The following is a 10818-nucleotide window of genomic DNA, read 5'->3' on the forward strand; positions in this document are numbered from 1 at the left end:
GGTTATATCATTAGGAAGTATAATTGAAAATATCCATAATTCACATAATGAACCCTAGAGATCAACATAGGAGAATTCATGGAAAGGCTCTTCAATTCATTGCAATAACCATCAATTTATATCAAAATAGACTCATAATCTTAATTTGAATCATAATTCATGCAATTGGAATAGAGATTATAAAACTCATAAAATACCATACTTTTATTTGATAGAAAACTTGAGAATTTGATTGGGCTTCATGAATAAAAGAATTCATGAATCAATACCACATACCTTAAGTGAGAAGACCAAATAATTTGGAAGAACTTCGAGAGTTTTGATGGAAAGCTAGAGTGAATTTCTTTGAAGTCTTCAATGGAGTCCTTGAGAGTTTTTTATAAAGAGAGAAATATTTGAGTAGGTGAATTGTAGAAGAATGAATAGAATTTGAGATTTATGGTAGTTTATAGAGTAGAATTAGGTCCTAAAAAGGTTTAGGTTCATTATCTAACAATTAGGGAAAAGTCTAAAGTGCCCTAAGTTACAAACTGAATTCGAAGAAAAACCATGGCCCAGGTCCACGATGCGGAGGTGTTCTCTGATAGGCCAATTTTGAACCAATGAGATTTTGGCCAAATTTTGACTCGAGGAAAATCTTATTGAACGAGAGAAATTCTGCGATGCAGAGATGTCGCGCACTTCACTATTTTGCAAAGTTTTTGAAAAATCTATCTTTCGATATACGGGTCCTAAAAATCTCTAGAGACCATTTTCCCACAGGTTTTGACCCCCTAATCGATATTCCGAACTTAAATTTTCCAAAAAGGATTAAGGATAATGAATTACGTGAGAGGCCTATTCCCAAGGCACTTGTGAGAATTTTGAGGAATTTTACAGGTAGAGTAGTTAAGTCTTTTCCCTATAACGCTTGTTCCTTGTAATTTTCAGAATATGCCTCCACAAAGATACCCCGCTAGAAAAAATATAGTTGAAGAGGAGAAGTATGCTCCGAATGACCCTTTGAATGATTAGGTCTCCAATGCCGAGTTCCAAGCGGCCTTTCAAGTACTTGCACAAGCCATTACGACCCATGTTAACCATAAAATGGTTGTTCCCATCAATCCGAATGTAGGTAAAGTGGCTACAAGAGTTCGTGATTTCATGAAGATGAATCTTTCGGAGGTTTAAGGTTCCAAAGCTAAAGAGGATCCACTAGAGTTTGTTGATAGCATCCACAAGATTGTAGATATCATGGATATTTGCTCGATTGAGAGGGAAGAGTTGTCCATCTATCAATTGAAGGGTGTTCCTCGTATTTGGTATGATCAATGGAAAAGTGAAAGGCCTAGAGTGGCGGATCCTATGACTTGGGAGAGTTTAAAGGGGTGTTTCTTGTTCGTTTTTTCCCATTGGAGTTAAGGGAGGCCAAAGTACAAGAGTTCATTAACCTTAAGCAAGGTGGTATGAGTGTGAGGGAGTATGCCCTCAAGTTCACTCAATTGTAAAAATATGCTCCATTCATGGTTGCCGACTCAAGAGCCCATATGAGTAAGTTTGTGTCTGGGATGTCGGATGTCTCAAAAGAGTGCAAGACAGCTCTGCTGATTCGAGAGATGGACATATCTAGACTCATGACCTATGCGGAGCAAATAGAGAGTGAGAAGCTAAAGGAGAAAAATAGGGAGTTCAAGAGGCCAAGAATCAATGGTGGTAATTTCTCTCATGGGAAGTCCAGAGGTGGTGGTTGTTCCCATTTTTGCCAAAAATACTCCCACCAAGGATCTTCTAATGCCACTACTCCAAGTTTCGATAAAAATAGGGTGCCCAACCCTAAGCCTTAAGGAGGTGCTCCTATTGGCCAAGCTACTCCCGCATGCAAGAAGTGTGGAAAGAACCATAAAGGTGAATGTTTAGCGGGTTTAAATGTGAGCTACGGTGTGGTAAGCCAAGTCATCATGCTAAAGAATGCAAAGTCAAAGATGGCTGTCCTCAAGGCCAAGTTGCTCATGGATGCCAAGTTGTTCAAGGTTCTCAAGTGCAACAAAAGGGTGGTTAATGCAACAATTGGTTCTATGCTCTCCATCGTTGGCAAGAGGTATAGGAGACTTCTGATGTTGTTACTGGTATGTTACGGGTCTTTCACTATGAAGTGTATGCCTTACTTGATCCAGGTGCAAATTTATCTTTTGTTTCCCTTTATGTAGCCATGAGGTTTTATCTTAGACCCGAAATGTTGTTAGAGCTTTTTTCTATTTATACTATCGTAAATCAGTCGGTTGTGGCTAAAAGAGTCTATAGAAGTTGTCCGGTTTCAGTTTTCCATAAAGTTACCCTAGATGATCTAGTTAAACTTGGGTTAACCGATTTTGATGTTATCCTTGGTATGGATTGGCTATATGTATGTTATGCTTCTATTGATTATAGAACACGAGTGGTTAAGTTCAAATTTCCAAATGAGTCATTCCTAGAATGGAAGGGTAGTAATTCTGTGTTTAAAGGTTAATTTATTTCATGTCTTAAACTATCAGATTGCATAGGTAGCAGATGAAATAATTGAAATATATGAAAAAATTGAAAATTGAGACACATAAGACTTTGTTTTTAGATTTTGAATAATGTTAAATTCATGTGATTGTGGTTGAAATTTTTGAAGAATTGTCATTTAAAATTAAACATGTGCAGTTTGAGTAAGGTAAATTGGATAATCTCGATTGCTTTCGATTGCTAGAACTTGCCCTGTGTGTATGAGTAGTGAAAATAAAGGAAGCTTAGAATTTAGGGAAAGGATCTAGGCAAATCTTTGGTAACCTCATTTTAAAACCACTTGTGTGCCCACCTTAATGTTAATCCATAGTTAGCCCTTTTGAGCCTTTGACTTGATTCTTTGGTAGCCTAGTTTGAAGCTTATTCCCATTTTTTTCTGAGACCATAATTTTGATCCAAGAAGCCAAGCGCTTTGGAAAAGAAAAAGTGGAGAAATGAGAGATTAAAAACCTTAGATTACTAAGAATAAAGCCATTTGTGAAATTAATTGAAATAAACTCTTGTGTTAGGGAAGAAAAGCTTGTGGAAAATGAAAAGAACGTCAACCACATTATGATTGAAGTAAGTGAAGAAAAGAAGAAATTCCTATACATAGATAATGAAGTGAAAGGTTAACTAATGAAATAATAAATTGGTAAGACTAAGGTTATGAAGTACTTGAAAGGAATTAATTAATATAATGTGTTGAAAGCGCTTGGGAACCAAGTCACTATACATGTCCAGATTTCTACCTACCCATCCCCTAGACCACATTACAACCTGAAAAGATCCTAAGTGATCCTTAATCTTAGCTGCCTTAATAGAGCTATTTGATACACTAAGGGCAAGCCTATGGTTCATCTTGAACAACTTGTTATTTCATTTGAGAGAGTGAGAGAAATGTTTTCTAAATACCCATTAACATAACTGTGAGAGTATGGGTAAATTCTTTCCTGCTAAGAGCACATGTTTAACGAAGAAATGGTAATTCTACATAAATTTTAGTTTAGCAAACCATGTGAGTTGTGTCATTACAGAGTTAACTCGCAAATCTATATGTTGTTGAGTTAGTCAGTTGCTTAAAATAGAAATTTGACATATGTATGTGAGATAAGCTAATTGTGCAATCACTGTGGTTTAGTAGAATAGCTTTGTATATCATGAATTTGTTATTTTAGGAATAAAACTGGGAGTTTATTCGAGGACTAACAAAGTTACAAGTGTGGGGTGGTGATCTTGGGTACATTTATGTGCCCAATAACAAATAAATCCCATAATTCATTAGTAAAGTTGAGAGCAAATTCCTAGAATTTAGTTCATATTGTATCTTTTTTTGGTATTTTTGTAACCAACTAATGTGATTAGACACTTTCAGGGATGATTAGGAAAGAACGAATATTCAAACCATGATCGGATAGAAAGTGGAGCTCAAACAAGAAATTAGAAACACAATGTGAAGAAAATACACTATAAGGAAGTGTTTCCTCTTCGCGCACTTGGATTCTGAGATTTAATTCCAAAACTTGGAATTTATTTGACAAACAGTGTTGTTACACCCCACACTCTTGAGTTCGGAATGTCTCTTAATATTCTTAGAAGTTATCAAGTGAGTCGGATATTCTACTACACTATCACACAACTCTAAGGAAAGAAGAATGCGATAACCCATGAGGGGGAAGGTTTGAAATAGGGTCATGAGAAGTCGGAAGGAGTTGGAGGCGAAGTAATGAGTCATAAGACTTGATTTACCTACGTAAGCTACTAACTTGGAATTCTTACATACCTAAGCTACTTGAGTACATACCAAGATTATATAGCAAAGATTACATGGGTTCTTAAAATAAGATGAGATTACGAACCCATGGGGAAGAGGAGAAGATGACACGTGGCAGTAAGAGGAGGTGCCACGTGGAATCCTAGGAAAGTGCCACATAGAAGCAGGTGACCCACCTGCTTGGGGTCAAGTAGGTGACCCACCTACTTGGGGGTTGACCCCACCAAGGACATGTGGTATCTCCTCATTAGTTGCATGGTTGAGGTGGCCCAATAAGAGCTTGACACGTGTCACCCTTTAGGGGATGACATGTGTCACCTCCTAAGGGAAAGTATATGTAGTTAATTTGATGACTAAGTCATCATATGTTAATCTTTTCCAACTTAGAAAGTGAGAGAGAGCCAAGGGAAAACATTAAGGGCTAAGAGAGAGCACCTACGACCAAGGCTAAGAATTCAAGGTAAGTTAAATTTTTTGCCGTGAATTAATTATCGAAGGTGTTCCTCAACCAGATGGAGGTGTATATATGTATCTTACGATTCCTATGGAACCATATCTTCAGCTTTGCACTTAGAAACTTGGAAGAAAGTTGAAAAAAAAGCTTGAGAGAACAAGAAAAGGAGCTACGGGTTTGGGGCTGCCAAGGTAATCCTCCGAGTTTTGTTCTGTGAATTAATTATTTAAGGTATACCACGGTTATATAATAGTGTTTTATAACTAAAAATTCCAATTTTGGGGCAGCAGAGAAGTGACACAAATAGCCTACTCAATTTCAGCACGTTTGGAGAAGTTCCAAGTTGCAATTTGACAGTTTTGGCCAATTTGACAGTTTTAGCCAATTGAATAACATGACACTAAAAGATGGCAAACTTATATGCCAAATTCCTTCAGAATTATATCAGGTAATGACGGACGGAGCACAAAACGACTATAAAAGTCAACCTTAAGGATTAAAAAACAAAATCTAAAGGGTAAAGTACCAGTTAAAGTCTTCTAAGAAATTGATTAGTAATATATGAGGTCCCCACAACTATTGCTTTGAGTAAAGGGGCTTAAAGCACAGTTAGTGCCTAGATGTCAGTCCAATAAAAGATTGGAAACACAGACGAGTCTTAGTACCACCTTTTACCCTCAAAACAGATAAAAAGACTAAGCTAGTAGGGCCAGACTTGATTGAGTAAGCTATGGACTAGCAACCCAGAGTCGGCAGAAGTGCCATACAGATAGTCGATATTGACATTCAGAGTTTAGATGGATGATTGGGTGTTCGGAATAGGGTCACCCAAAAAGGGAGTAATAAAATTTAGCAAGAAAAGGAAACTTAGTCCAAAGTACATTAAACCCTATCAAGTTGCTTGTAATATGGATAAAGTTGCCTGTAAGTTGAACTTACCACCTGATTTGGAAATTATACGTCCAGTCCATCAGATAAGGATGCTTCGCAAAGGTACTGATGATCCACCCAGAGTATGTCCCATAAATGATATCCACGAAATAGAATCCTACGAGGAACAACCAATCGCCATCTTGAATCGGCAAATTAGAACATTGCGAACTAAGGACGTGACTTTCATCAAGAGATTATGGCAAAACCAAACCCAGAGAGGGGATGACCTGGGGTGACAAAAGAGAGGTAGAGAAGAGATACCATACCTGTTCCCTATACCTAAAGGTAATCTAAACTACTAGATGGAGCGGATGGAAACTGTTATAGAGAATGCCCAGAATCCTTGTAAAACCCTATGAGACAAGTTAACATTTGAGTACGAATGTTCTAAAGGGGGGAAGGATATTACACCCCACACTCTTGAGCTCAGAATGTCTTTTAAGCTCCTTAGAAGTTATCAAGTGAGTCGTATAATCTACTACACTATCACACAACTCTAAGGAAAGAAGAATGCAATAACCCATGAGAGGGAGGGTTGGAAATAAGGTCATGAGAAGTCGAAAGGAGTTGGAGGCCAAGTAAAGAGTCTTAAGACTCGATTTACTTGCGTAAGCTACTAACTTGGATTTCTTACATACCTAAGCTACTTGAGTACATACCAAGATTATATAGCAAAGGTTACATGAGTTCTTAAAATAAGATGAGATTACGAACCCATGGGGAAGAGGAGAAGATGACATGTAGCAGTAAGAGGAGGTGCCACGTGGCATCCTAGGAAAGTGCCACATAGAAACAGGTGACCCACATGCTTGGGGTCAAGTAAGTGACCCACCTACTTGGAGGTGGACCCCACCAAGGACATGTGGCAGCCCTTCATTGGTTGCATGGTTGAGGTGGCCCAATAAGGGCTTGACACGTGTCACCCTTAGGGGCTGGCATATGTTACCTCCTAAAGGAAAGTATATGTAGTTAATTTGATGATTAATTCATCATATGTTAATCTTTTCCAAGTTAGAAAGTGAGAGAGAGCCAAGGGAAAACGCTAAGGGCTAAGAGAGAGCACCTACGACCAAGGCCAAGAATTCAAGGTAAGTTTAAATTTTTCGCCATGAATTAATTATCTACAGTGTTTTTCAACCACATGAGGTGTATATATGTATCTTACAATTCCTATGGAACCATATATTCAGCTTAACACTTAGAAAAGAAAAGCTTGAGAGAACAAGAAGAGAAGCTATGGGTTTGGGGCTGCCAAGGTAAGCCTACGAGTTTCATTCAGTGAATTAATTATTTAAGATATCCCACGGTTATATAATAGTATTTGATAACCAAAAATTCCAATTTGGGGCAGCAGAGAAGTGACACAAACAGCCCGCTCAATTTCTGCATGTTTGGAGAAGTTTCGAGTTGCAATTTGGCAGTTTTGGCCAATTTTGGGTAAGGTAAGGTTTATCTTTTCAATTTGGACTTTATGGTGTTGTTATAAAGTGTATTATATGCCTTGTGTGGAAATGTAAAAATGGTATAGGAATGCTTGACGTTGAAAACAATCTAAATCGAAGTTGTTATAGTTGAATTATAGTCGAAGTGAAGTGTTGTGCTTGTGGTGTGCTATTGCAGGTGTGTGGGGGTGTGTTTCAGGGACTAAATGTATTATAAAATGGGTTTGGTTAATTCTGGTTTCATCCACACGACCCCTCATTTCGTATAATTAAAGGTTTTACAAAATAAAGCCTAGACACCCTATTTTGGTATCATAGTTTTGAGTGAGTCATTTGGAGTTTATGTTGCATATTGTTGGTGTGGATTGCTTAAACACATGCTGCAAGTTGTTGTTCTTGGTTGGCTGTAGTTTTTAGGGATCTAATTGGAAACTTGGATAGGGTATGTTATAGGGGAGGTGCTGCCCAATTTTCGTTAACGCCTTAACTAATTAAGGAACTAGTCGAGGAGACGAATAAGGACATAGATTCCATGAATACTAAAGTGAAACTAAAGGCGATGAAAAGCTTAAGGTTGTTGATTCTCGCATTTATTCCATGTTAAATAGGTTTGGAGGATGACGACGTGGAAGTGATTAAGAGAAGTCCATACAAGGTATGTGAAGCTTCCTCTTGGCATGTTTTAGAATAAGTATGTAAAGCTATTTTTCATTCCTTATGGTATGTCTTAGCCTTAAGTGAATTGTATGTGAACTAAGCGGATAATTCCATTCCCAGAACTCTAAGTACGCCTCATAATCCCTGTTCACTGCTTAGTATTGGAACTCCTGCAAGAATTGAGTATTGCTTGTTAGGGCTTCTACGTGTTAAAAAGTATTGTGTGGAAAGCTACCTCTCCTTTCTCTTGATAGGTACTTGGTATAAAAATAATATTATGATGCCATAATTGTTCACTGAGCCCCATGATGGGTCAGATACGAAATATATGTGTGATGATCACCTGAAGGAAAGTACAGACTACACAAAGCTTTTTCTCTTTCTTTTTGGCATGTCTTAGTTGTAGGTTAGATATGATATGAGCTCCGGGGTGATTCCATTCTTAAGCATCTATTATTTACTTCTGAATATTGAACTCTTATAGTAGTTGAGCTATCTCTCTGGAAACTTCTATGTATTAAGGAGATAATGAATGTACGGGCTCCAAGCATTAAAGACTATATAGTACTAAGTGTTTCTTATTGCATAAACGACTTGGCCCTATGTAAATATATGTCTAGGGTCCCCTAGATTAAAATTGATATAGCCCATAATGGCATTTGGAGGACACTCGAGATGACTACACTACTACTCGAGTCCTTAGGCAAAAGCTTAACTTTCTTATTCTGTCGAGTCTCTGATAATGATTTAAATTGCATATGGTTACTCACTACTCTACTCGTGTATACTGTAACACTTCTTCTCCAAGTCTCGAGCTGGTTATCAGAAACATGCTCATTTCCATTGCATTATCCACCGCCCCTCACTAGAGGGCCTGGTTATGTATGTATATATATGATGATGTGTTGTAATAAAGTGGTGATGGCACTCGGTCTATGATGGTTTTACAGATGTATTTACCGAATCCCTGATAGGGTCGACTATATGGTATAATTTGAACATGCATGTTTTTATGATTTACAGAATACAGGTATCGAGGTTTCTTTTACGATATATTTGTCCCCTGCTTCCCTGTCCCAATTATGCTATGTTATGTTTTACATACTCAGTACATATGTCGTACTGGCCCCCCTTTCTTTGGGGGGGCTGCGTTTCATGCTTGTAGGTACAGATACATGTTTTGGGAGTCCGTTAGCTTAGGATCCCGCTCAGCTCAGCTGGAATAGGCTCTATTACATCAGAGCCTAGTTTTTGGTACTAACCACTGATGTGTAAAATTATTTTGTCTATTCAAGGGTACGATAGGGGCCCTGTCTCGCCATATATTATCGTTAATATTTTTAGAGGTCTGCAGACATGTAAATGTGGGTTGTATATGTTAGTTTGGTTCTGCTGGGTCTACATGATATATGGTATATGCTATTATTTTATAGCAGCCTTGTCGGTTTGCGTACCCTTTCATGATGTGATACAAATAAAAGAGGCTACATGTTTATGAAAATGTTATCACCCAATAGGGTTATGTTACATAGTATTGTGTTATCTATAATTCAACGTGGCCTATGCGGTTGGATCGTGATAAGTGTGGTATCAGAGCAGTTCATCCTTAGATTGTTTGCAAACCGTATTTAGTAGAGTCTTGATTTTAAACTGGAAATCTATGAGTGCTACAACCCAGGGACTCTTCTTTAAATTGATAAAATTTCTCTGATATTGTTAAATCAGATTTTCATATCATTTTTGGTATTATTTTGTAGATATAAATGAACTCAACTCTTTAAAAACATACATGAATAATTTGACTCATTGAAAATCTATCTAATGCCTAATTAGATTTCACTGTGAGATCGACATCCGTTTCTCAAAAATGGTCACTATATGTAACATCCCTCAGAATTTAAAAGCCTTAGTAGCAGCCTCATATCCCATAAACTACGTGCCATTATAGGTTTCCTTAATGGCCTAACTAGTGGATCTACAAATTGCACATGTTCATGATTAGGAGTCTACCTTAACAAAGTAGCCTTCTCCTTCTCGCTGTGGGTATTATTGGATTCCATGTTATAGCTCGCATGGTCGTATTGTAGGTTATGGTTCCTATCCCACATATGTATGATTTCTTAAGTATGTTATGACTTGAAATTATGTTTTATGCTTTGAATTTGTGTTACAACTTGATGTTAGCTGATATTTCTAGAAGGAGAACTCAAAAAGGAACACAAGACAGAAGTGGGAACATTGTTGAGCCACTAGCTGAGCCTGAAAGATTTCCGAATCAATAAAGAAAGAGAGAAGCTTCTCTATATCCCTTACCATACTTAAATCTGGGTGATAATAACTAAGTGCCTATAGAGGTCCCTATGGAGAGGGCATCTAGGACAGTACGTGATGTGGCAGTCCCACTCACAGTGAATGTCACCTCTAGTATTCAAAAATCGCTAGTTGGAGGAAGATTTGAACTAAAATAGAACATGGTGCAATTATTGCACTCTAATGGGCAGTTTACAGGTTTACCTCATAAATATCCTCAAGTTCACATCCAGAACTTCTTGGAGATTAGAGACACTTATACGCCTAATGGGGTATCTTCTGACTACGTGAGGTTAACATTATTTCCCTTTTCTTTGCTGGGGGAAGCTAAGAGGTGGTTGAAGTCGAAACCACCAAATACAATCACTGCATGGAATGATTTATCTCGCAAGTTTCTTATTAAGTTCTTCCCTTCGGGGAAGACAACTAAGTTGAGGGCTGAAATTTTAAGCTTTAAACAAAAATCTGGAGAAAATTTATACCAATCTTAGGAAAGGTTTAAATCTCTACTCAGTAGTTGTCCTCACCATCATCAAGCTAATGAGATGTTAGTCCATACCTTCATAAAAGACTTGGAACCCAACACAAAAATTCTTCTTGACTCTACAGCAGGTAGACAGGCACTGGAGAAAACATATGATGAGCTTTATACATTGCTTAATCTCATATCTCAGGGAAATTCGGAGTAGAATAGAAGAAATTCTAGACCTGTGGTTTAAAAATAAGCAGGAATGTTAGAAGTT

Source organism: Solanum dulcamara, chromosome 6 (genome assembly GCF_947179165.1).
Source record: "Solanum dulcamara chromosome 6, daSolDulc1.2, whole genome shotgun sequence".
In the NCBI taxonomy this organism is placed as follows: Eukaryota; Viridiplantae; Streptophyta; class Magnoliopsida; order Solanales; family Solanaceae; genus Solanum; species Solanum dulcamara.